Raw genomic sequence first — 25542 nt, 5'->3', positions numbered from 1 at the left:
TATTTTGACATCCACAGGTCGTATTGCAGTATGGCTCCTTTTACTAGAATATTTAACTGTAAAAGAAATTTTAATAACAAAACTTCCGTGAGACACAGACATATTAAATATATTAAGAACAAAAAAAAAGAAAAAGGTTTATTTTTATGTAAAAGAAATGCAAGATTTCTTAAAAATATGGGATTACTATGACGAAAAACGGGATGTTTAAAAGAGCATGTATGTTTTTAAGTTTTAATGTTCTTAGGGTCAAATACAAGCATTGAGTTTCCGTCATTCGTTTCTTTTACAGGATATTATTTAAAATATAAATAACCAAATATCCAATGGGGACCAGAGGTTAGTATAATTAAGAGTCAATCTATGTACACGACCCTAAAAATAGCACTTCCAGTCACCCTACGCTTCCATTTATCCTATTATGTCGTGTAATATAATGTTTTAATTAAAACCATATTGATATGGATGATAGAGTTGAAATTCCCAAAACGCAGAATATAAACTAATTTCTGTGAGTAGTAATGCAGGTAATTTTCGGAATTGATTTGTTCCAAATCTCAAGATTTAGGCATTTTGATAAAAATAAAACATTCCTAATTGTGACAAAAAAAATAGGGTACACTGAGAGAAAAATCATCACCAGGAATTAAAAAACAGTTCTGTACTGGGGGAAAAAATGAAGTTTTAGTAATAATTATGGACGTTTCACTATTTCTGTAAAGTTTATTTATTTCTACAAACAGCTCAGTAATCCCAAATATAATTTCAACAAACAGATAATAGAAATTGCAAGAACTAATAGAAATTGCAAAAGTCAATTTGTTCCTATTAGTTAACTCTCCTTGTCCCCGGATTAAGTTTATTTTTGTAATTCTAAGTGTATTTTTGTTGTACTTTTCTCTCAGTGTAGTTATTCCGTTTTAACGGACCGGTATTGGTAGGTGATATTTGTTGAGGAAGTAATAGTTTAAGAAATATTAAGGTAGAAACGGAACAAAGGTCTCCCTTGAGCTTAACGAGGCGAGAGTGCAGTCTACTTTAATATCTGTCTCTGGCGACGGCAACGTAGTTTACACAAAATATATATAAGATGGCGCTATTTTGCTTGTACGTAGAAGGTTCAGTGGAAATTATATGAACGGAGCTATTTTTACTTTTGAAATCAATCAATCATTGGGTCGGGAAGTGAGGTCAAAAACACTCAAGTTGCAAATGGCTTAGGTGTTGATCCTAACGCTACGTCTTACGTAGGCGAACAACGCGCGAACGCGGCGCGGCGCGGCGCGGCGAAATCAATCCTTTGATGCCCATAGAAGTGTCCTACGTAAGCGATCTCGTTGCGAACGCGGTGCGGCGCGATTTGCACGCGAATGTCAGGCGGCGCGGCGCGGCGCGGCGCGGCGGCGGCCGCTTTCGCCGCGCCGCGCCGCGCCGCGTTCGCGCGTTGTTCGCCTACGTAAGACGTAGCGTAACTCTATCTATCGTTCTTAAAAGTAGAGTTGTGTGAAATTCGGCTTTCAAGGGGTCTTAAATACCTACTCCCACATATATGTATCTTATCACGCGACACACAAACACAACAAGATAACCGATTTTTTTTTGTTAGAAGATTACCTTTACATTGGTGTAGGTGACTTGGAGGGGCGCGTGGATTAAAAATGCTTTATTGGTAAGTACTGCTAAATAATATCACTAGTTCTGAAAATCCGTGAAAAAAATGGTTTATTTTTATATTAGCATAAACAGAAGTAACTCATACCTGATAATGTGTTAAAAATGACTTGCAAGAAGCATTTATAATAGCTTGCAGATCAAATAGAGACATTTAGTTGTGTATGAACCACAGACAAAACATGCTCCAGACTGAGCATAGTCGCGCTACCCCCTCTGCCACGCATACGGTAATTTTACTCCATGTTCGAGTCGAAACTGTCTCTGTATGACGTCCGTGTCTTTGAACGGACCAATCACGGCACGGGAGTTCGCTCACCTCATCCCGCGCACCCTCGCATTTTTGGCATCATCGGTTGCATGAAATAATTGCACTAAACTCGGTCTAGAGGATTCCTAGTCTATGGTATGAACTTTTGATATACCTCCCCTACGTACAACCATATATACCTACATAGTGCAAGTGCATAATCTACCTACCTGGGCAACGTCTTTTGAACTTCATATAACTATTTTCGAAGCAATTACCTACTAAATAGGTGTATCACTATACAATTGAATTCGCTAAATTCCTTCACAACACAATGTGGATTTAATGCCAGAGCTCAACATGAATTTTAGCAATTTAATTATAAGGTCCAAATTACAATGATCAACGTTAGTGAGAAGAAAACGATATCAATTAGTGAGAGTACCACAAATTGCTGGATTCTTACTCTATCTAATTGACTTTGGAATATGTCGTAGAAAACGAGCGAAAAATGTACGCCTTTTCGTTAATTAATTGTACATAAAAATGATACGAGGAGCGATTCAAATAATGTATAATTCATCATCATTCAATTATTTCATTTAATTCATTCATTGTATGATTCATTTCAGGTGGTGAAAATCACTATTTGAAATTACGTAAATATTTGTTAAATAAAATAAATAACAGGGATACTATTATAACTATACATTGTTTTATAAGTATTTATGTTAAGGTTAGTTTTGGTTACTAGTTTGCATGTATTTTTCATATTCTTGACATCTGTATTCCTAGCATGTAAGTGAATTGCTTTTAAAATGTAAACTTGCATAAATAAATAAATAACAAATTTATGAATACCAATTAAGGGTGAAAATTTATACTATACATATATAGGTATTAGTTTTCTCTCTTATTTCTAATTTACTGATCAGAACATATTATTTTAATTAGGTAGGTACAGTCTTGGGGCTATTAGGTTACACAAAGTGAAAAAAAAAGAAAATAATTAAGTACCTATGTATAAGTTTTCCGGGGCCAAGTTGTTATTCACTATCAAAATATTTATTACTATCAAAGTTATTGTCTAGGTATAATTATTTGCAATCTGGCTGGTATCCTAAAAACGAGATTTACTTTTGGGTAAAGCTCGAAAATTAAATCAACTTTTACTCCATTATCCAGCCAATATTGGGTAGGCTTATGTGTACGGGTACGGGTATACCGAATACAGATTAACCCTTTACCAGGCTAAGGGATATATATTCCCCACATACGGTATTTCAAACTTGTGTTTAATTTTCGATGAGTAAGTAAGACTGACATTTGATTGTCATTTTTAAAATGTAAGCCTGGTAAAGGGTTAATGTTGTTTAAATTTTCTGACTTTACCCACAAGGCTTGGGTAATACTGGTTATACCCGGGTAAACTTAAGTTTAATCAACCTTCTAACATTAGCCGTAATTTAAGATCTGTAAAATTTTAGTTTTAATTTTAATGTTGTTTTTATAATAATTTTATTTGTTATTGGTAAATAAACTTTGTAAAATCCCGTAACATATATAAATAAACAAATATTTCCTGTTTAAAGGTATTGGATAATTTCTAATTTTCACTTATTGAAATGCCAAAATTATTTGTAGTAGAATAGGTTAATTTATTTTGCTTGAAAATCGCATCACAGAATGGAAATTACTTCACTAAAATGCATATTATCGAATAAAGTATATGCTCCAAATTATGTATTTAATTTTAGCGGCTACCTCGCACAACGTTATCAGCATTGCGATACAGCGAGGAAATGCCGCCAGCATCCTTGGTACAATGCCTCAAGGGCCTATTTTAGATTTAAGCTAGTTATTAATTTATTTTAGTCATACCACTGTATTATCTTGTTTGTAAATAAATGATTTTAGCTTTTATTCTTATAAAGACAATCAATTCTAATAAGAAAATATGATATATCCGTAACTATTTTACCGATCCTTTGAATATCGACATGCAGGTCATAACGCCTATAAAGGTCTTGATGCGGTCTTTCTGATAACGACTGAGAATAATGCTGCATTTGTTATCATTTTACGCATTTGAGAACCAACTTTAACTTAAGTATTTTAAACTTTATTATAATACAAAAACAATTAAAAAGGCATAGTATTAAAAGCCATAAGGCATTCTTTGTCCGTAAAATATTGATTTAAGAACAACAAACTAAAAATAATGCCATTCATCTTAAATAATTATAATGTTCAACTACCCTCAGTTATTATTCACTTATTAAAGTTATTCAAAAACTTATTTAATTTAAGCCCTTATATGTCCCTAATAAATATGTGATATAATTAAATACTTTCTTTATGTCAGATAAGTATTTGCCTAATGGTATCAGTGCACATTAAACTAATTAGCGCGTACGGGGAAACATGCACAGCTTCACCGCCTCAGGTTTCAGTTGTTTAAGCCCTCGTATCCGCGGATCCGCGTACGAGGAAAATATTAGAAAAGAATAATCACGGTACACGAGAGGTTAATGAGCTCAGCTTACCTCTTCCCATTCCGCCGCCTCCTCTTCGTCGCATACACCGTCCCCAGCTGGCTGGCCTGCGGCTGTGGCGGCCGGAGCAGCGTGTCCACGCATCCCTCCAACGCGTAGCCGCCCCAGCCGCACAACAGCTTAGAGTCCGCGGCTATCTTGACGGCTGGGCACAGTTTGCCAGGTTCACAACGGCGCGTTCAAGGTCAAGATGCGTTCAAGGTTGTTTAGAACGTGGAAATTGCGTTCAAGGTTGTTTAGAACGTGGAAATTGCGTTCCGCAGCTATCTCGATGGCTGGGTACAGTTTGCCAGGTTCACAACGGCTTGTTCAAGGTCAAGATGTGTTCAAGGTTGTTTAGAATGTGGATATTGCGTTCCGCAGCTATATCGACGGCTGGGCACAGTTTGCCAGGTTCAAAACAGCTTGTTCAAGGTGAAGATGTGTTCAAGGTTGTTTAGAACGTGGAAATTGCGTTCCGCAGCTATCTCGACGGCTGGGTAGAGTTTGCTAGGTTCACAACGGCTTGTTCAAGGTGAAGATGTGTTCAAGGTTGTTTAGAACGTGGAAATTGCGTTCCGCAGCTATCTCGACGGCTGGGCACAGTTTGCAAAGTACACAACGGCTTGTTAAAGATTATGTACTTTTTCGTAGCTATCTCGACGGGTAGGTTTGTTCTAGATTAGGAAGAGTTCTAGGAAGTGTTCAAAGTTGTTTATGATCTGTTGTGCGTGGAGTACGTCCGATATTCTTACTGCTGAATACCAGTTCACTGTTTACCAACAGTTCACTGTTTACAATGACCAGTTCAAGTAGACCTTTTCAGAATACTCTCAAGTTTAATGTTCAATGTTTCACTTGCTAAGAAATCTTCACTGCTCCAGTCTTTTCGGCTGAAGAGTTACACTGTTTCAGGCCGCCTTGTGTGTTGTTATATTAAGTAACGTTTTCTAATGCCATCGTGGTATTTTGTGTTCTAATTGTAATAAAGTGCCTTAGCTTATCTGTTGAATGCCAAATTATGTTTAAAACACTAAAACTGCATATTCAAATTTGTTTACATTAGAAGACACTGTGATTTGGTGAAGTGCAGTTACATCAAGTTAAGGTTTTTTCTTGGTATCTCTATATATTACGTTTTAATTGTTCATTATATAGTAATTATTGCTATTGATGCTTTGGAAACTTAACTACAAGACAATGGCCTCGCGATATAAATTATCGGAGAACAATTATCTTCTTCCGTTCTCGAAGGCCACTTAGCTTAGTAAAACCTTTGTTACGTTTGCTTTATGTACTTGAATTCACCTATAAACTAATACTAGGTACAATAACTGATAAGACGATACGGCCGAGCACTAAATTCAATAATCGAATTTAAATTTGTATTGAAATTCAGCTACACATTTCAATTCAATGAGTATTTTTAAACTAATTATTTTCTTTGGAAGATTAATTGAGCCACTATTAATACACGGAATCCTTATTGGAAGAATTTGGGCGAAATATAATTCAACTAAGCATGTTTCCACTGAAAGTTTTTATATAACACTTGCGCCGTTTGTTCACCACCAGAGGTCACTGTTTACGATCGATCCGTAACAAACACTAAGTTTCAGTCACTATTTCAAAAATCCAATTTGAATCTTCATCTTTTCAATCGACACTTAAGCACTTTGGGAAGTTGAAGTCATTTTAGATAACACTGTTGTTATGTCAAATTTATTAGTTCACGTGTTTTTCTTTTGAGGTTATAATAATCGTATGGGGTAACGCGTGGCGCCGTCGGCGAGCGCCCGATGTCGTTTGGCGCCTCGGCTCCACAGACCCCTGGCCGAGGGAGGAGTGGCTTGCAACCAACACGCCCACTGCCTCCAGCCGGCCAATCCACGCGCCACGGTCCCATCAAAGCGTACACTGGGACGTATTGAGTGACGTGTATTTTTATTTTTACAAACAATTGCATTGCACTTTTTGCATCGAGTTTAGTTTTGTTAAATTGTATCGCTTTTATTTACCGACCGCTACTGCAATGCAATGTAAAAAAATAAGCTTTTTAAAGTTCAGTTGAATTCTTACGTCGGATCGGAACAGGTTTTTAGTGATAACCCATGCATGTATTCTTAAATTATAGAGATAAAAGGTAATTTAAGATTGATATCGATACATTTCTGGTAATGCCATGTCTATAATACTCCGTATCAAGGATCTCCGTCTGGAGTTATTTTTGCTTCAATTTTCCTGGTACTATAAATTTTACTTTGACGTCTTGCAAGTCGGTAGATAATAAAAAAAAATCATACCTTAGGTATCTTATCGAACCTTTATCACGTGAATTTGAAACTGTCAACATAGCCTTAAAATTATTAAAGGATACACCTTTTAAAAAGGCACCGTCCTTTGTAAACACACAAATAAACCAAGTTACAGACATGTAAAAATGTATAAAAAACATAAAACATCAACGACAGCTAATAATTATTTTGTATACGGTAAATTATAACGTGCCGAGTCCGTCCCCAGGCGTGCGGTGTGACGTCACAAGATGGCCGCCGCAGGGCGAGTTTTCGCATTTTCCCTTCGACCGTCCACCCAGACGGACAACCCTCTAATGCTGTACAATGTTTTTTATTTACACCGCAAGTAAATTTACAAAATCAACTTTCACTTCATTTCAAACAGCAAAGGTCCTGTCTACTTTGATGGAAAACAAATGCATAAAGGTGAATGGTAATTATGTAGGTGAAATAGTAATTGTATGTTAGTTAAAAACGGTTCTTGTTCTTGTCAACCCGCTGAGGTATTGTCAGCATTATTTTGCTATCATTTAAAGCAAATCCAATTTTCGGACACTTCGGACGGGCATTGATCGAATATAATACAATAGTAAAAAATCATAGTGGTGGTGCAATTTCAATGTAAGTTTAGATACAAAATCATGGGATCCTATCTCATCGCATAATGATTGATTGTCATAATGTAATGTTACGCATAAATCTCTTTTCGCATATTTTTTCTCCAGCTGAAACAGAAAATATTTTCGAAAATTTTTTGCTTAGGTTATGTAGAATAGGGTAGGTTAGGTTAGGTTTGTGTTATAATTTTTCAGAAATGTTAATATTTCCTGCACAATAACAATTATGCGAAATGAGTTTTATGCGTAACATTACATTAGGACAATCAATTATTATGCGACCCAATATGGAGCCTAAAATCATTGAACACACCTTATTACACAACTGCCCAAAAAAAAGAGTGTAGGTAAGTACCTATTGTTTTTTGTTATGTACTGTCTTGTGTTAAGTGTCTACTAATTAAGTTGTAGACAATAAAAGCTTATTGGTAATAATATTTAAGTATGTGGTATTGTCATTTAAAAACATTGCACACAATTTTTAAGTAAATCTGCATTAGAATTACATCCATTACCTACGTTATTAAATTGCTTTCGAGTTAAGGGTACCTATACCTACGTAAAATAAGGGGAAGCCAGAAATAATTAGGCGACGGGGTGCGTCCATCCACCCTGCTGCCCTTACAATAAGGTAGGCGTCGAGTGAGCGAGTGCTCGCCACTGTCCCCGACGTCCCGGTAATATAGTCTGACAAAAAAGAGTTTTCTTATACAGGGTGCTTCCTGTAATGGCTCCTCTACACGATGGGCCAACGCCGGCCACTCCAAGGGACGCAGCCATGCGGTAGAATGAAATAGCATTATCACTTGCTCCCTTTAACGCATAAATGCGTCCCTTGGAGTGGCCGGCGTTGGCCCATCGTGTAGAGGAGCCATAACAGGAGCAATAAATTAAACTAAAGGCTGTACTCCTCAAACTGACCAACATTTGTTCAGCAACTTTTAAAAATTATGAATCCCTTAGACTTCCTCTTTTTCATACAAAATAAATATTGCCTTCAATGTACGCTGACATCAGTGTGTTTGACGTGACTTGTCACGCTTTTAACATAACAAAATTTGCAATACATTGCGTCTTAGAATAAACTTTAAAGTGTAATAAAAATCAAACCATGAGTTATTTTCCAAAGTTGCTGAACAAATGTTGGTCAGTTTGAGGAGTACAGCCTACAGTTTAATTTATTGCTCCTGTTACAGTAAACACACTGTATAGATTGATTTGAATGGGTTGACACTACAGCAATGCCACTTTTTAATTTGTAGGTACTCTTTTTTGTCAGACTATAATGTCATCCTTAAACTTAAATCATTGTCGATAGAGGTAACAACTGGGTGTCATCTATTCGGCATTAGCATGTCAAGCACTAGGACGTTTACTTTACCTACCTATTTTCTCATTAAGGGTAGCATTCCATTTCTGACCCCAGCTGCACTACTAGTACGAACGCGTCGATGTTATAATCAATTTACATAGTAAAATGAATGGCAGTGCTGGTGCTGTGGTTAGAAATGGACTGTCACCTTAAGTCCCGTCACTCGTCCCGTCGAACAAAAACATACATGGAGTAACAACAAAAATAGTGGGGATCCGATTAAGGCCATATTCGGTATCGTGTCCTGATTAGGAAAAACTACAGGAAAATAAATCTGATGCGAGAAATATTATTTTATCTACGGGGCAAATCGTCTTAGTCGGCCAACCCACTATTTTTGTTAGGTACACCCTGTATTACACACGTAACGACGCGTCATTTAAACATTAGATATATGCGTTATTAAGAATAACCCCGTAAAAAGAATAGGTAGCTCACTATTAGTGTACAGTCAGCGTCATATATTAGGTAGCATCCAAAGTATTCAAATAGTTCGGTGCGCCATACAAATTATATGGTGTACCGAACTATTTGAATACTTTGGATACTACCTACTATATGACGCTAACTGTACTACATTTATAAAGGTTTATTGTCACAATGATTGCTCCATATAGCGCTGTTGGTGTCATACACTTTAATGCCGTGATTGTATCGCCTCCCAGAGCGATGGTAAATCAAAGCGAATGGCTCATATACACGCATTGATATTGTACAAAATAATGTGGGTAGTGTGTTATTGTTCTAAACACTGATACACTTTTATAGGAACAAGATAATCGAGTATAGTTTTTGTGATCAAATCAGTTTATTTTATTCTACTCCTTAATCCATGTCAATACATGTCAGACACATAGTGCAGTAATAAAAAAAACTGTACATTAAAAACATATCCTAAAATAGGATAAAATACCTCAAAAGTGTGCAAAGTGCAATATTGAATTAATTAATTAAAGTTACATACCTTTATCAGTTTATCACTAATACAAAAGTGTACAAAAGGTGAACTTGCCTTCTGCCAGTCAACCTCCAGTCAATCACGGCCCAGAAGTTGAAATGAAAAAGAAGCCACAAATCAACAATAAGTACCTAGGTAATAACAAGTTTATTATATTGTACAATAGCACAGAATAAATAATAGTACTCGGTACAGAAGACTCACTCTCTAACAAAACGCGTCTGTCACGATCAGGGCGGGTATGGCCGCTAGGTGGCGACAGCGCCACGCGCGGCCAATGGCTTTCCCCAAAATTGGTGTGGAACGGATGTGCTTTTAGCTACCTGTAGCAAAGCGACGAAATCGCGGAGTGAGCCACGCCTGATAATAGGTAAAAAAGCTACGGTTAGTTAAATTTGTTATATTTGGACAAAATAAATAATTATTAAATACCAAATAAGAATCAAATAAAGCTACATTACTGTGGCGGTATTAGGCGCGGCAGGAACGCGGTCGCTGGAACACAGTCTTTGAAGAAGAACAAAACTTTGCACACTTAATTTTCTTCATTGAAATGAGTGATGTTCGCCGCCGCATTGCTGTCACAATTCGAACGCATCATCAGGGGTAAAGGCCGCAATAGCAATGTCTCTAAGTACAGCATTGCACCTACAGCCTCCAAAAGTCATCCCAGTTTCCTTGATAAAATGAGTGACGGATTAATAGTTATTTGTTTTACAAGGGGGCAAAGTTGTTGTTTAACCGCTCGTGCTAATATTAATACCCGAGCAAGCGAAAGACTCCCAAATTGAACCACGAGCGTAGCGAGTGGTTTGAAATATGGAATCTAGGGCGTTGCGAAGGTTTCAGAGCATGAGAGTTAAACAAAATTTGCCCCCTAGTGAAACACAAAATTTTTTTCTCAAACATGCAATGAAATATTGATGTTATGTTCCTTATAATAGGCTGCGAAGTATGACGTTTCAGGTGCGGCTAGGACAAAAGGTCGTTAATGGAATTTCATACACATCTTGCAGGCCTAGGCCGGCAAAATCCTCTTTTTTAATTTTCATTTCACAAATATTTGTGACACAGCATCGTGGCTTTCATCCATAAAAAAAAAACTAGAGGCAGTTATTGCTTTATGGTTCGTAATGACACTCTGCCACTACGCCTATAAAAAAAAAACAATGTTTGCTATAATTTGCAGTTTTATTTGTATTAAATCAACAAGAACTTAATAAATAATACATTCTATAATTTTAAATTATAAATTTAACTACACAAATAAAAATATTTAAAATATTTCATCTTAACGTTATCGGTAAAAAGGTCTACTCAAACACGCGTAGTGATTTTTTTAAATTGTTATGGAGGTAAAGTTGTAAAAATATTCATTCTGTTTTATTGGATTTATGGTGCGTTGTTGATTTTTTGACTTTAATATGAGTTCCGACGAAATAATGAAATTAATATTAATTGTAATCGTATGTGTTGGAATTGGCAGCAAAAGCAGAATTGATTTTAAATAACTTGCTGCCCTTGCCGCCAAGTCAAAGACGAAGTATGTATATGGTTGCTTATGGCAATTTTATTATTTGAGAAACTAAGAAAAATGGCTTACAGTTTATTAGAAACAGTTTTGTGGCATATTTTAAATGAATGTAACTACAAATTCGTCAAGACTGTGGAAATTATACTTATTTACTCCATGCATAAAGCAACGATGTATGTGAAACATGATATCAACATGAAAGACTATGTAAACCTTTGTGACGAAAACGACAGTCAGACGGATACAAGGCGAAAAAATCAAAGATACATGAAAATATGCGGGTAGTAAAAATACACGACTCGTGTAAAACATACGCGTGATAATGATATAGGTACGTGTTGGTTATATTTTGGGTGTAGTTTACTTTTAGTTTTTTCTATAAATAAAACTTGGGTTTCGTGGATTTTTTATTTTATTTATTTCATTGCATGTTTGAGAAAAGCACTATACATACCTCGGCGGAAATGGGGTTGCCCGCGCTCAGACCTAACCGGCCTCGCTTCGCTCGGCCGTCTATATGTCTTCGGCCGGCAACCCCTTTTGTCCCGGCCTCTGTAGTAATGTACTATTACCACACCAACCCGAAGCAAATACTTATTACCTAAATGTAAAATATCAAACAAAATCAAATCTAAATGAATATTATTAAATATTTATCATCCAAAATCATCATTTAAAAGTCAATTCTATTCTACCAGCAAATATAAGAAAACAACTCAAAATTTGCATTTTATTACTTTGCCTCACATGTGAATAAAATGCAACTTTGCTATCAGTTTTTGAAGTGCAAAATAAGCCTTTCCGAGCTGGTGTGGTGAAAACTATTTTTTTCTAAATAAATCATTTTGCCAAATAAGTCTCCTTGTGACAGTTGTCGCAGTTGCATTGTCGCTCACAAGTTGTCAGGTAGGACAAAGCCTTACGTTCAGGGTAGGTAATGCCATCTATTGTTTACAGCCGGTACCATCACTCTTTTATGCCAGCCAGCGAGGCAGTAGGGGTTGGCTACGGCCACCAAGCGAGTTGTAAAATCAATACTTTCCTTTAATGCACGTATAGCACCTATAGTTCGTTTTTTTTAGCATTAGAAAGAACTCCACAGAAGCAAGCGTGCAGTTTTTATCAGGCTCTTTAATTGTTCATTATTATTGATTTATCTAATGTAGCATGGTCAATACATATAATTTACTTCAAATTATTACCGCTAAAAGTGCCGGATTTGGAACCACAAGCTAACTTCTGCGAAGTTCTTTCTAATGCTAAAAAAAACGGACTATAGACTAATGGTTTTGTAGTATTTGTACCAGTAATATCGCACTTTAATAATAATGTAATTAGTGTATTCTACTTCTCCTGAGAAAAAACATATCTAAATTAATTAAATGTGATAGGTCTAATAATGAGAATTATAATATACTAGCGACCCGCCCGGCTTCGCTTGGGTTAACAAATTATACACCTAAACCTTCCTCAGGAATCAATCTATCGAAAGGTGAAAACCACATGAAAATTACCTTCTGTCCAAAAACGTCCGAGCTCGCGCGCAATCCAAACTTATTTTAATTGATTTTGCAACGAATAGCTTTGGCGTGATTTTGTTTTTATGGTAATGAAATTCAATAGGTATGCAGCGATCTCTCAAGCAACTTGTGATTGCAAAGAAGTGCGATTCTGGTACCTATATCTCGCCAAATACCTATCGTAACGACCCTAAATGGCAATGGAAAATTGATTACCTATGCGTCATGCATGGTAGTATATAGAGTCGGACCAAAAAAAGTCTGCAGCGGATTTGATAGCCCACGCAGTGTGTCATTTATACGTCATAAGTTCATAGATGTTTGATGTTTAAAATAACACTTTCACTGCGTGGGCTATCAAATCCGCTGCAGACTACTCTTGGTCTGACTCTACCTATCAAAACATTTATAACAATTGCGTATTATTCCACCTACTATGCATGTAAAACTGTTCAAATTAGATAACATTATTTTTACGAAATTCAGCCCCACGGTCAATTGGTCCAATTTGGAAATACATAATATTAATTTGAAATCATTCAAATTTGATTGCGACCCGACATTTAAAGGAATTCCGAACCGCAGTTCAATTTAAAATTCGAACATATGCCACATGAAATTTCACCGATAATCGTCCACTAATTCGATACGTTCCATTTTCGATTTTGGATCGTCCGATTTTTTTTTCTACAAGCCGAACCGGCGCCTCAAACGTTTGCCAGCCAGTATCAACTGTCAATCAAACTTGCCTGCATATTATTATTTAAGGTATCGCAATCAGAAGAGCCTTCGAAAAGGTTTTTTTACAATAATTTGGTTTTGTCTTGCGGCGGTAATTGTGTCCCGGACTAGGATAAAAAACTCACTTATTCGGCGTTCTTTTTAAAAATTCGACTTATCCCTAATCTTCTATTGACACGGTAATGAGAGCCGAAAATATTGTACGGTTGGGATTATTCGAAAGAGACGTGGAGTTGTCATTTATATTATTTTTCACCACACCAACTCGGAAAGCCTTACTTTGCACTTCAAAAACTGATAGCAAAGTTGCGTTTTATTCACATGTGAGGCAAAGTAATCAAATGCAAATTTTAAGTTGTTTTCTTATGTTTACTGGTAGAATTGACTTTTAAATTACGATTTTGGATGAAAAATATTTGATAACATTCATCTGGGTTTGGTTTGATTATGTTTGATATTTTACATTTAATATTTGCTTCGGGTTGGTGTGGTGAAAAATTTTGTGTTTCACTCGGGGGCAAATTTTGTTTAACCCTCGTGCTTTGAAACCCTCGCAACGCTCAAGATTCCATTTTTCGAACCACTCGCTACGCTCGTGGTTCAATTTTGGAATCTTTCGCTTGCTCAGGTATCAATATTAGCACGAGCGGTTAAACAACAACTTTGCCCCCTTGTAAAACAAATAACTATTGTTACATTTTATTTAACAATGAAATAGTGACTGGGCTTTTATTTGTAACAGATATATCTACAGAATGTGAAAAAGAACTTTATCAAAAATATGAGAAGAAGTACCCTTAGTTATACATGTACTTACAGAACTGACATTATAGAGGTAGTGGCTGATAGCAGATATGATTTTGCTTTATATACGAGTATCAAGTATAAGTATATACGTTACATCATAAACGCCACCTTCAGTTTTATACAAATTACTTTACAGACACATTACTTTATTATACGGTTTGGTAAACCAATATGTCAATAGAAAAAACCGGCTAAGAGCATGTCGGGCCGTGCTCAGGGCAGGGTTCCGTAGTTGCTCGTTCTTCACAATAGAGAGACTTTTTGAAAGGAAGAGCAGAATGAAAGGTTAAAAGGGTTTTTTTATAGAAACTATCAATATAATAAGCAAACTGATCTTTATGTAGGTAGTTGTTTCCTTTGAACTTAGCTAAGAAGGGAAGATTATTCGCGACGCTACGTACGAACTCTACTTTCCATAACACCTTCAACATATACAACCATGCACAGTGTGCATTGCACACATACACACATAACATAAACAACAACAACACACAACACACACAACAACAAACACACATAACATACACATCAACACATAAACATGGGAACATCAATGTTTGCAAATATTCATGCTTTTCATATACATTAAAAATATATATTCATGTTGTAGTATTGAAGGAGACATATTTCAGCCAAGCACCAACATTTGTCTGCCGTCTCCACTGACCTCTGTTCCCTGCATCCAGCCACCGGACGGATTTGGTTCCGTGAAACTAATCAGGCTAAATAAGTAAATTGGGGTCCACACGCGATCCACGCGGATGCTTTTGGACGGAGGCCCCATTGAGACCGTTTCCTAGATGGGAGTCTTACGCGACCGAGGGCAAAACGAATAAAACTAGGCTAAATAGTAGCTCAATGATATGAGGCTTTGTCAGGTTTGGTTTTATGACTTTGTGATTGGCTATTGATAGATTGAAATGCCGTGAAATGGCCGCTTTTTATTTACCAGACTCTGGTCGTTATGGAATTAAGTATATAAAAAAACAACATTTACGAAAGCAGTGTTACCAAAAGTTCTTTACCTGGCGAATAAGTAAGTTAAGCCAGAGAAATGCCAGGCCAAGACATAAAACAGCTGCGTCTGCGATGATAAATACCCTGGCGCCGCATGATAAATTTAACTTTAATATCGCGTCAAACGTATGACAAATAGCGACATAAAGAACCTATAAAACTGTATTAATTTATTCTCGTAGTGAATACACCATAAACCAAAAATACATGTTTAAAGAAAGGGCCAAGTTTTTTAACTATACGAGTATAGTCTCACTTACACATAAGACGCTTTAAGTGTATTGACTCTAAAAGGCTTAAAACGTTTATTTTTTTACATTTTATATACAATAAAATTTCCAAAGTGTACCTATACTTAATATTATAAGGTTATTTTAGTCTGTTGTAAGAATTTGTAAATTTTAAAGTTAAGTATTGAAAATTCTTTACGTTTTTATTTATTTCCGTGTACTACATATTATAAGATTATACCTACATAAATTATGAATATTCCAGTATTTAACTTTACTGAGATTAACAGCGAACTCATTCTGTCACTGAAAACAGTGTTTTGAGCATAGACTTAGCCACACTATGCAACCGAGCAATCCATACAAACTTGGCCGACATTTACTTAAGTAGGTATTACACTCTCAATTTATACCAATAATATTACCAAGTAATAAACGTTAATTAACATATAACAAGCAAATAGTGAATTAACTTGTGTTTTGTATGTATATATCGTAAACGTAGTTAATCATGTATGCATGAAAGGTTACGCGTGTGTGCGTGATGGCAAATTGTAGCATTTTCTTTATAATTCGCTAATAATTGTTCGTACCTATTTAATCCAAGCAAGACAATGTTTACGAGGAAAGTATAAATATATTCGTGGAAGAGCTATAAAGTGATTAATTTTTGCAATTACCTGTAGTAGAAATTCACTAAATACATTTTGTTAATATAGGTAAACAATAGAACCACAGAAATCAGTCAAACAATCGTTCTTGAAAAAAGGGGTATTTTTGCTAAACTCTTCCGTGTTGGTTTTTCTGCTCAATGTTTCTACTCCTATGCTGCGTAAATCAGCATTAGTCATGTAAATGTGTCATTCTTGGCAGGAGCATGAAATTATTAATTACTCGTTTCTCCAGGCATGTTACGGTTAAAATACGAATAAAGTATTGATTGTGAAGGGGCTAGTTTGAATTTAACTTGCTTATGAATTGAATTATATTCGTAATATCCATTGATGCACGATATTGACGGATTAATTAATCTACAAACCATAATTGTATTTGTAACTTTTTTGTGCTGGTCTACTGCCGCGAAGTTATACCTACATACAAATATTTAGGTACGTACCTACAAGCTTATGTTATAGTATTGGAACATCATACTCGGACTTTTGCTTAACGCATTTTGATATTATAATAGTTTTGTTATAATAGTAGTTTATGTGACTGCTACATAATGAGAGGCATTAAAATACGAGTGTGGGTTTAAGAAACGAACGTTAGTGAGTTTCTTAATAGTTTCACACGAGTGTTTTAATGCCTAATTATGTACAGTTACATACACTACTTTATCTAAACACATACTTAAAACTAACTAAAAGATAAACTGTACGTCAAATGGCGGTGAATGATAACTTTTTTCACGCATGTCACACATCCGTAGTTTTTTTAAATTCCTAGACAAAAGAATGAAGTCCCTATTCTCATGTCACTCGAGATCAAATGTCGTGCGGTTTATATTTAAAAAACATACTAAATTGACGTTTCGTATCGATAACTGTTTTAATATCTTTGGATAATAGAATAGACACCTACTTGAGTTTTGACTGATGTTCCAAATTTAAACTCATAACCTACAAAGATCTATAACGTTATGAACATTAAAGTACAAATTTTCCTACTACCACAGATAAGAAAGTTCTCATAGTAAAATTGGTTGTAATAAAGCTTGTCATTTCCTACGGTTTCTGAACGCATTATAGAGCACTTATGTCATGTGTGTAGATAAATTAGGTTTGAACTACAGTTAACACAATAAATGATTGTCGGTCTGTTAAATAATACAAATTAAGATTATAGAATATAAATTTGGTTTTTTGATGTTGGTAAACGGTGCCCTGAGTATTGAAATCCAAAACCGATTAGGTATTTCCGTACCAAATTTATGAAATCGAAGGCACTTTTGAATTTTTTTTGTAGCTACAATATAAATTAAAAGTATTTTCATTAAATTTTTCATATTTACTTCGTTTCATTTACTACACAGTAACAGGTAATGTCTTTTTACTAGTTTGGTCTCTATTACCTACATTATCAATTAATTTAGGCACTTTGCAAAATAGCAATTTTCTCGTTTTAGTGACAACTGAAACTCATCCTGGTTGAGCCAACTTATATGGAAGCAAACATTGACTTTAATTAAACGCATTATTGCACTTCAGCGTCGGCTGGTGGGTAAGTTATGTCCTTTGATTTTCCATGTCGGGAGATGACGTACGGAAAAAGTGAGTCGATTTACTACATTTCTTACCGTAGCTGAAATACGATAGTCAATTTACATAGAACAATTGTGGAAAGAATGAATGTGCGTTTAATTATTCATAGGGTAAACGTACTGGTGCCCGACGCGGTCCCAGTACATGTCATCTTGAAACTTAAGTCATTGTCAAAAGAGTGACAGCGAGGTGTCATCTTTTGGGCATTAGCATGTCGAGCACTAGTACGTTTACCTTATAGTCTGAGATACCGCAATGATTTTTAGCAATTATCAGTAGGTATTTAGAAATGAAAATTCTAATTTGTTACTAGACAAATTACCCCACACAACAACGCCACAAGTATTTCAGTTTTTACGTTGGTTATTTATTAGGTACTTACTTAATTTAATTCTGTAATTCTGGAAATAACAAAAGAAGACAATTTGCCTTAGTATCTCGGACTATTATTGATGTTCGGAATGGCATTGACATGTCATAGTTTTCAATTGTTTGATTGAGCTATTTATAATGCCTGCTTTACAATATGCAAACGGAGCATTTATTTATTTTGTAGCTATAAAAATATAAATTTATCAAAATTTGCGAAAATTTGCTGTGCCCTTTAATTTCCTTAAATATATGTAAGTACTAGCCTTTTGCAAAAAACGAAATTTCAAATAAACATTGTTTAAGCTGCCAGTAGTGACATAATATGTAAAGTTTTATAGCTACTAAAAGATTGTCAACGCTGATAAATAAATATTTACAATTGAATACTATTGAATGAATTCTTCACTTTCTTTATATCAGCTTTTTATCACTGTACCTAATGGAATATAAATACTTGTAAGGCCATCATTTTTATGATTTACAGTATTTTTCGACTTATATCTTCACGTTTTATGTAAAAACAGGCTATTAAACGATAGGGCATTGAGTTTTAAGCGTATATATTTTACATTTACATACATTAATGTCGTTTAAGCATACTATATATCTTTTGTCAGGGCTTCACATTAGTTTGTGTGATACATCGATGCGTTCGACAAAAGTATGGTCCAGCTAAAAAGAAAAAGCGTCAAAATTGCTCATACTGCTGTTTTGGACAGATTGTAAAAATTAAATTTAAGATATCACTGACAAAAATCTATGCTGACCATGCGAAAATAATTATGCATGTCTTTGATATCTAACTTTACTGAAACCAAACATTGTCATTGTAAAACAATAATATTGTAAAACAATAATATCTGCTAGAGTTTTCTTTCTTCACTTCCTCACTTCTATTAAAATAGAGTTAGACCAAGAAAAGTATGCAGTGATTTTAACAGCCCTTCTGCAGACTTTTCTTGATCTAACTATAAATATTTTGTCAGGAATCATCCATCTATTACTCTATTCTAGTTTGTTATATTGTACGCACGGCCAATTGCCGAAATATTTCCATTCATAATGTGTTCAAGCAATTTTGCAGATCACTGTATTGTGTGTTAAACATTCCGCTGCGCTCGGCGACTCGCGCCACTGCCGCGCATGCGCGTCGTGTCCACTCCACCTGCCAGCGCACGCGCAATTATGCGCAATCAATATCTTCATTACATCCATTTTTATTTACCAACACGACCTTACTCACACTTGATCGATCAGTCCGTTAGAAGTTCCTGTATGAGTAATAAGCCTCTTATCCTGTACTTTTGAATAGGGTTAGCTCTGCTAAGTCCTTAATTAGCTGTAATAATCTTATTAGGTACAGTAATCAATATCTTACCTATTGAAATAGTCATTAACATTAAAATGTTTAATATTTTTTATTTAATAATTTTATACATTTATTAAGAAGTAGAAGAAAAATCTTTATTTTTTCCCTTTCTCACCCTTTTAGAATTTTAAAAGGATGTCTACAATATGTCTGTATAATTTTATTTTTACATAAATAAAAGAATTAACAAAATAATTAAACTAAAAATTAAAATTAAAACTAAAACTAAACTCTAACAACTATATACACATATTTACAGATAAAATGTATAATTATATTATGTATAATATTAAGTAATATAAAAATGCTTGCTATCTCTTAGGTATACCTAGTTTCTGATTTCTAGGTTTCTAAGATTTATTTGAGTAAATTATGTTACTGCATTTTAAATATATTACGTTGGTAGTTAGTATGTTTTAAGTAAGTAGGTAGGTATGTTTTAATTTCAAAAAATAGCCTGAGGTCTCTCTTAATATTTTTAGTATGTAGTTTTATCTATTAAAGAAGGTCATGTGGGGTATGTGAAACATAGTGTATTTTGCTAGGTTCAAGAGACACAATAATATGAACATTCCCTACAAGTGTTTATTTTGCCCCAGTGTTTTTCTCTAACCCCATCTAACTTTAATAAATTTTATTTTAATAAATAAGTTAAGAAACTTATAGGTAAATAAAATAATTGTATTAAACTAACAAGAAGTACCTATCTATAATAATGCGTATTGCAATGAAATAAAGATAATTCTTACATTTTTCAACTCGCGCTATTTTTTTTTCTATAATACGCAAGAAAGAAATTTGCAGAGGTACCTAGCACCTACATTACATAGGTACAATCGTAAAAAACAATTTATCCTTTTTTCTCATTGGGGGTTGAAATCTTAATAATAATATAATAATTTAACCTATATACGTCCCACTGCTAGGCACAGGCCTCCTCTCAAGCACGAGAGGAATTGGGCTATAGTCCCCACGCTAGCCCAATGCGGATTGGGGACTTCACATACACCTTTGAATTTCTTCGCAGATGTATGCAGGTTTCTTCACGATGTTTTCTTTCAACGAAAAACTAGTGGTACTTAAATATCAAATGATATTTAATTTTGAATTTCGTACATAAGATCCAAATAACTCATTGGTACGAGCCAGGATTTAAACCCGCGACCTCCGGATTTAAAGTCAGGGTACCGATTTTTGTAATTCGACCACTCGATTTCGTGTATTTCGTTAAATGATATCTCCACTACTAGGCGTTTAAATTTTACTTCTTCGACCTTCTTCGACCTAGCGTTTTCCCGGCCTAGCGCGTTTAAATTTTACTAATAAATATAATTGAAATCGAGTGGTCAATACCACTAGATTCCAAATTTCTATCGCTCGTATTTCAAAAATTAGCATTTCGCCGTTTTCCACCGATTTTCGAGTGACGAAATCGAGCGACCGAAATTCAAAAATCGGCCCCCTGGCGTCATATCCACTCGGCCATCACCGATTCACCGATTCACCGCGGTCAAATTTTAGCAAGCTAAAGCCTATTTTTTTATTCGGTAGACTAAAATGACATCTCATAGGTACTATTAAATGACATTTTATGTTCATACTAGGAAATGTCATTTTAGTCTACGGAATAAAAAAATAGGCTTTACATTTCCTCAACCTGAATTTGTTTCATAAGCTTTAATTGCATACATTTTGTCGGCATATTTTTACAAAGTAGCAATTTCTAGTTGACGTGCTATTAGCATAATTATCGCGGGCATGTACAGTCGACTGCCAGTATTTATTGGATTATTTCGTGAAATAATTATGCGGTAAGTTTTTAGCTTTTACATGACATGCGGACTAATGTACTCTTCTTTATATGCGATTATATCTCTATTGCGAGGAATTTTTAACGATGTGTTTAAAGGTAATTTAAATTGTTCATATAAAAATTATATTCCATGTGTATTATGTAGGTACTATACTACGTACTTACATAACTACCTATGTAGTATCGTTTCATTAGTCATCATTTCTTTGGTTGACGCTTAATTTTTCAGGTTTGCTATATAAAATAAACCTAACCTAATCTATCTATATATAGGATAACCTTACAAAAATCCTGAAATGTTAACGTTTTCAGTTTTAGGACTAATGATAACAAACAAAACATTATGACTTAAAACTTTATGTCAAATAAGGGACGTCCTTCCAAATATCTAATGTATCTTTTATATTTTGATCCTGCGGTTTTGAAATTTATAGGTTTTTTTTTTTACTTTTAATCATAGCTATTCCCTATACCTATGTAAAAAGCTAGCTTGCCTTTTTGTACACTCGGCATCTAATAGTAACTGCCAAAGCCATGTGTATCGGAACACATCCTTATTTCTATGGTAACAAAGGTGTGTTACGATACATTTGGCCACTTTGGCCGTCATCACTATTTATTTGATACTGACTGTACCTAGTTTTAATACATATTATTAATGTAGCCGATTGTACCTTCAGCGCAGTGTAGGTACAATTAAACCACGACCGCATTTTGCATCTTTTTCTGTAAGAAAACTATGCTAGAAGTTCATAACTGACATTACTATATAAGTATTTCCTTTTGTCGGAGGCCGTGTTTAACCTACTAAGAAAAATAAATACCTTTAAAGCTCTTCATTTAAAAAGTGCCCCTGATCAAAGTATTAAAATGCACAAGCTAAAGTTTCGTATATAAATGGGAAGTATGTTCTGTATCAGCTACGTATACCACATACAACCACATAAATAAGATCTTTTTCGAGCAAGTGTGTTACTTTACAGGCTAAAAATGGCACTTTTTATAGAATTGTATCGCACTAATGCGGTAAAGTAGCACCATATGTATTGTAAATTTTGTTTGAAATTCTAGGCCTCTCATATTACTGCGCTACTGAAACGGGATATTTCGAAATCAAAAGGAACGACGACATTGCTTGTTTGAGAAAATTCAATTACTTATGATTGTAATTGTGATTAAACCTATCTGCGACAATGTAGCGAAGCTTGCTATTCTGGGTCGAATGATTAAATAGTGTTATAACGACTCCATCTGCTTCGGATATAAGCGATTAATATAATTACGTTGGCAGGCCGGCTTATAATATTGTTTATAATATTTTAAGATAATTATACTTCAATAATGATTAACGCAGGACAGGCTTATTTATTAAGCGGACGATCTGGAGTAGCATGGCTTCAATAGGAGTCTATTCCCACCAGCTTGCCCATTTAAACACTATTATTTTTCATCGCACGTGAAGCCCGTCTGGTATGTGCTGGACGTTTCCAACTCCAAGTGTGTCACACGTACGTTGCTGCCCTGAAAAATTACATACTAATACCAAAGAATAAATAATAGTACTAGATACAGAAGACTCACTCTCTAGCAAAACGCGTCTGTCACGATCAGCACAGGGCCATATGGCCGCTAGGTGGCGACAGCGCCACGCGCGGCTTATGGCAAACCCCAAAATTGGGGTCGAACGGATGTACTTTTAGCTACCTGTAGCAAAGCGACAAAATCGCGGAGTGAGCCACGCCTGCTAATACTAGTATATAATACACTGAACATTCCTTTTTATGCTACAGCTCTTAAATTTCAGCCTTGTTTTATAAAAATACTAGACCCCAATTAGCAATTTACTAACTATTACAATCTAGTCCCAATAAACCTTCTATTGTAGAGGAATACTTGTAAATTTAGGTACCTATTGCGCAACTCTGTTCAATATAAGTAATGGCAAAATAAAAATAGTCACGTTATAAGTTGCCGTTTAGTATTACTACCGGTATCGGTACATTGACCTTAAGGCGATATGATTCGACTCATCAACGAATCTGAGGGGGTGAGGTGCGCGGCAAACCGTGAAGCCCCGCCCGCGCGTCCCGAACCGCTCGACGAGCACGTGAGCGCGCGCTGTGCGCGGCGGCGATAGCAAACGGGTCACAGTATAAGGATCTTATGATGGCAGTATTTTAACCATACCGTGCAAGGGTCACGTTTTTATAGTTTTTATTGTATATGTATATATTTTTTGCATTACGTGTTTCTAATCATTATATTTAGAATTATTATTTTTACAGAGCCATGTGTACTTATTATTTAGTGATCGGTAACAACGTTTTAATTTAATGGCAGCGTAGTAGAATTAAAGTACCGAAAGGAAATAAACATTTTAAGGTGACGGTCAATTAAGGTAAGTAGGGAATGCAATACCGGGATACCAGGATCCCGAAATACCGGGATCCCGCATGCAATTTGCGGGATTAATCCCGCTCGTAAATTAAGCGGGATCCCGCGGGATTTGCGGGATCGAAGAGCGACGTGGTTCTTACGTGTTACTACAAGGAACACAGGCTCGGGCACGTGCCTACTGGCGAAATTTCTTCACGGAGCCTAAATGCCTTTATGGAGGAAAGGGGTAATGACACGGAAGAGCATTTTGCCCGAATTTGTCTATTTATTTCATCACACTTGCTCGTAAAAGGTGTTATTTTACGTAGGCGACGCGGTCCGTAAATCTTAAATTTGTACCCAGGGAATTTTGTTATGTAGGTACGTCCGAAATTAGGCAGATTTTTTATTGTTTTCCCTCTTTTTTCCTCACAGGTGTGATGAAAAACATTGTGTGTGCCACGATTGGTACAGGACTTAAAAAATCGCGTTAATTAAGCCTTTACACACGTTCTTAAATTCTTGATTACTGTCATTATACCGTATTATTTTAATACAAAATGTACTATTTCTAATTTTAGTTTACTTTTTGTTTTCAACCTTCAAATTTAGTACTGATTCGTAAAATTATATACTAACTTACGGGATCCCGCAAATACCGGGATCCCGCGGGACTTAAAATGGCAATCCCGCGGAATACCGGGAGGTAGGTAGGTAGGTAGGTAGGTAGGTAGGTAGGTAGGTAGGTAGGTAGGTAGGTAGGTAGGTAGGTAGGTAGGTAGGTAGGTAGGTAGGTAGGTAGGTAGGTAGGTAGGTAGGTAGGTAGGTAGGTAGGTAGGTAGGTAGGTAGGTAGGTAGGTAGGTAGGTAGGTAGGTAGGTAGGTAGGTAGGTAGGTAGGTAGGTAGGTAGGTAGGTAGGTAGGTAGGTAGGTAGGTAGGTAGGTAGGTAGGTAGGTAGGTAGGTAGGTAGGTAGGTAGGTAGGTAGGTAGGTAGGTAGGTAGGTAGGTAGGTAGGTAGGTAGGTAGGTAGGTAGGTAGGTAGGTAGGTAGGTAGGTAGGTAGGTAGGTAGGTAGGTAGGTAGGTAGGTAGGTAGGTAGGTAGGTAGGTAGGTAGGTAGGTAGGTAGGTAGGTAGGTAGGTAGGTAGGTAGGTAGGTAGGTAGGTAGGTAGGTAGGTAGGTAGGTAGGTAGGTAGGTAGGTAGGTAGGTAGGTAGGTAGGTAGGTAGGTAGGTAGGTAGGTAGGTAGGTAGGTAGGTAGGTAGGTAGGTAGGTAGGTAGGTAGGTAGGTAGGTAGGTAGGTAGGTAGGTAGGTAGGTAGGTAGGTAGGTAGGTAGGTAGGTAGGTAGGTAGGTAGGTAGGTAGGTAGGTAGGTAGGTAGGTAGGTAGGTAGGTAGGTAGGTAGGTAGGTAGGTAGGTAGGTAGGTAGGTAGGTAGGTAGGTAGGTAGGTAGGTAGGTAGGTAGGTAGGTAGGTAGGTAGGTAGGTAGGTAGGTAGGTAGGTAGGTAGGTAGGTAGGTAGGTAGGTAGGTAGGTAGGTAGGTAGGTAGGTAGGTAGGTAGGTAGGTAGGTAGGTAGGTAGGTAGGTAGGTAGGTAGGTAGGTAGGTAGGTAGGTAGGTAGGTAGGTAGGTAGGTAGGTAGGTAGGTAGGTAGGTAGGTAGGTAGGTAGGTAGGTAGGTAGGTAGGTAGGTAGGTAGGTAGGTAGGTAGGTAGGTAGGTAGGTAGGTAGGTAGGTAGGTAGGTAGGTAGGTAGGTAGGTAGGTAGGTAGGTAGGTAGGTAGGTAGGTAGGTAGGTAGGTAGGT

General features: G+C 36.0%; 1 protein-coding gene across 1 annotated transcript in view; it reads right to left on the bottom strand.

Annotated features, from left to right (window-relative positions):
* LOC134666226 (aryl hydrocarbon receptor) overlaps nt 1–4635 on the bottom strand; it is a 132838-nt gene extending 128203 nt beyond the window's left edge. Inside the window, exon 1 of the mRNA XM_063523385.1 lies at nt 4468–4635. The gene's annotated coding sequence lies outside the window, so the exon portion shown is untranslated. The remainder of the gene's footprint in view (nt 1–4467) is intronic.
* Between the last annotated feature and the right edge of the window lie 20907 nt (nt 4636–25542).

Source organism: Cydia fagiglandana, chromosome 1, assembly GCF_963556715.1.
Source record: "Cydia fagiglandana chromosome 1, ilCydFagi1.1, whole genome shotgun sequence".
Classification (NCBI taxonomy): domain Eukaryota; kingdom Metazoa; phylum Arthropoda; class Insecta; order Lepidoptera; family Tortricidae; genus Cydia; species Cydia fagiglandana.
The sequence above is the reverse complement of the archived record's forward strand: the minus strand, read 5'-3'. Positions and strand labels throughout refer to the sequence as shown.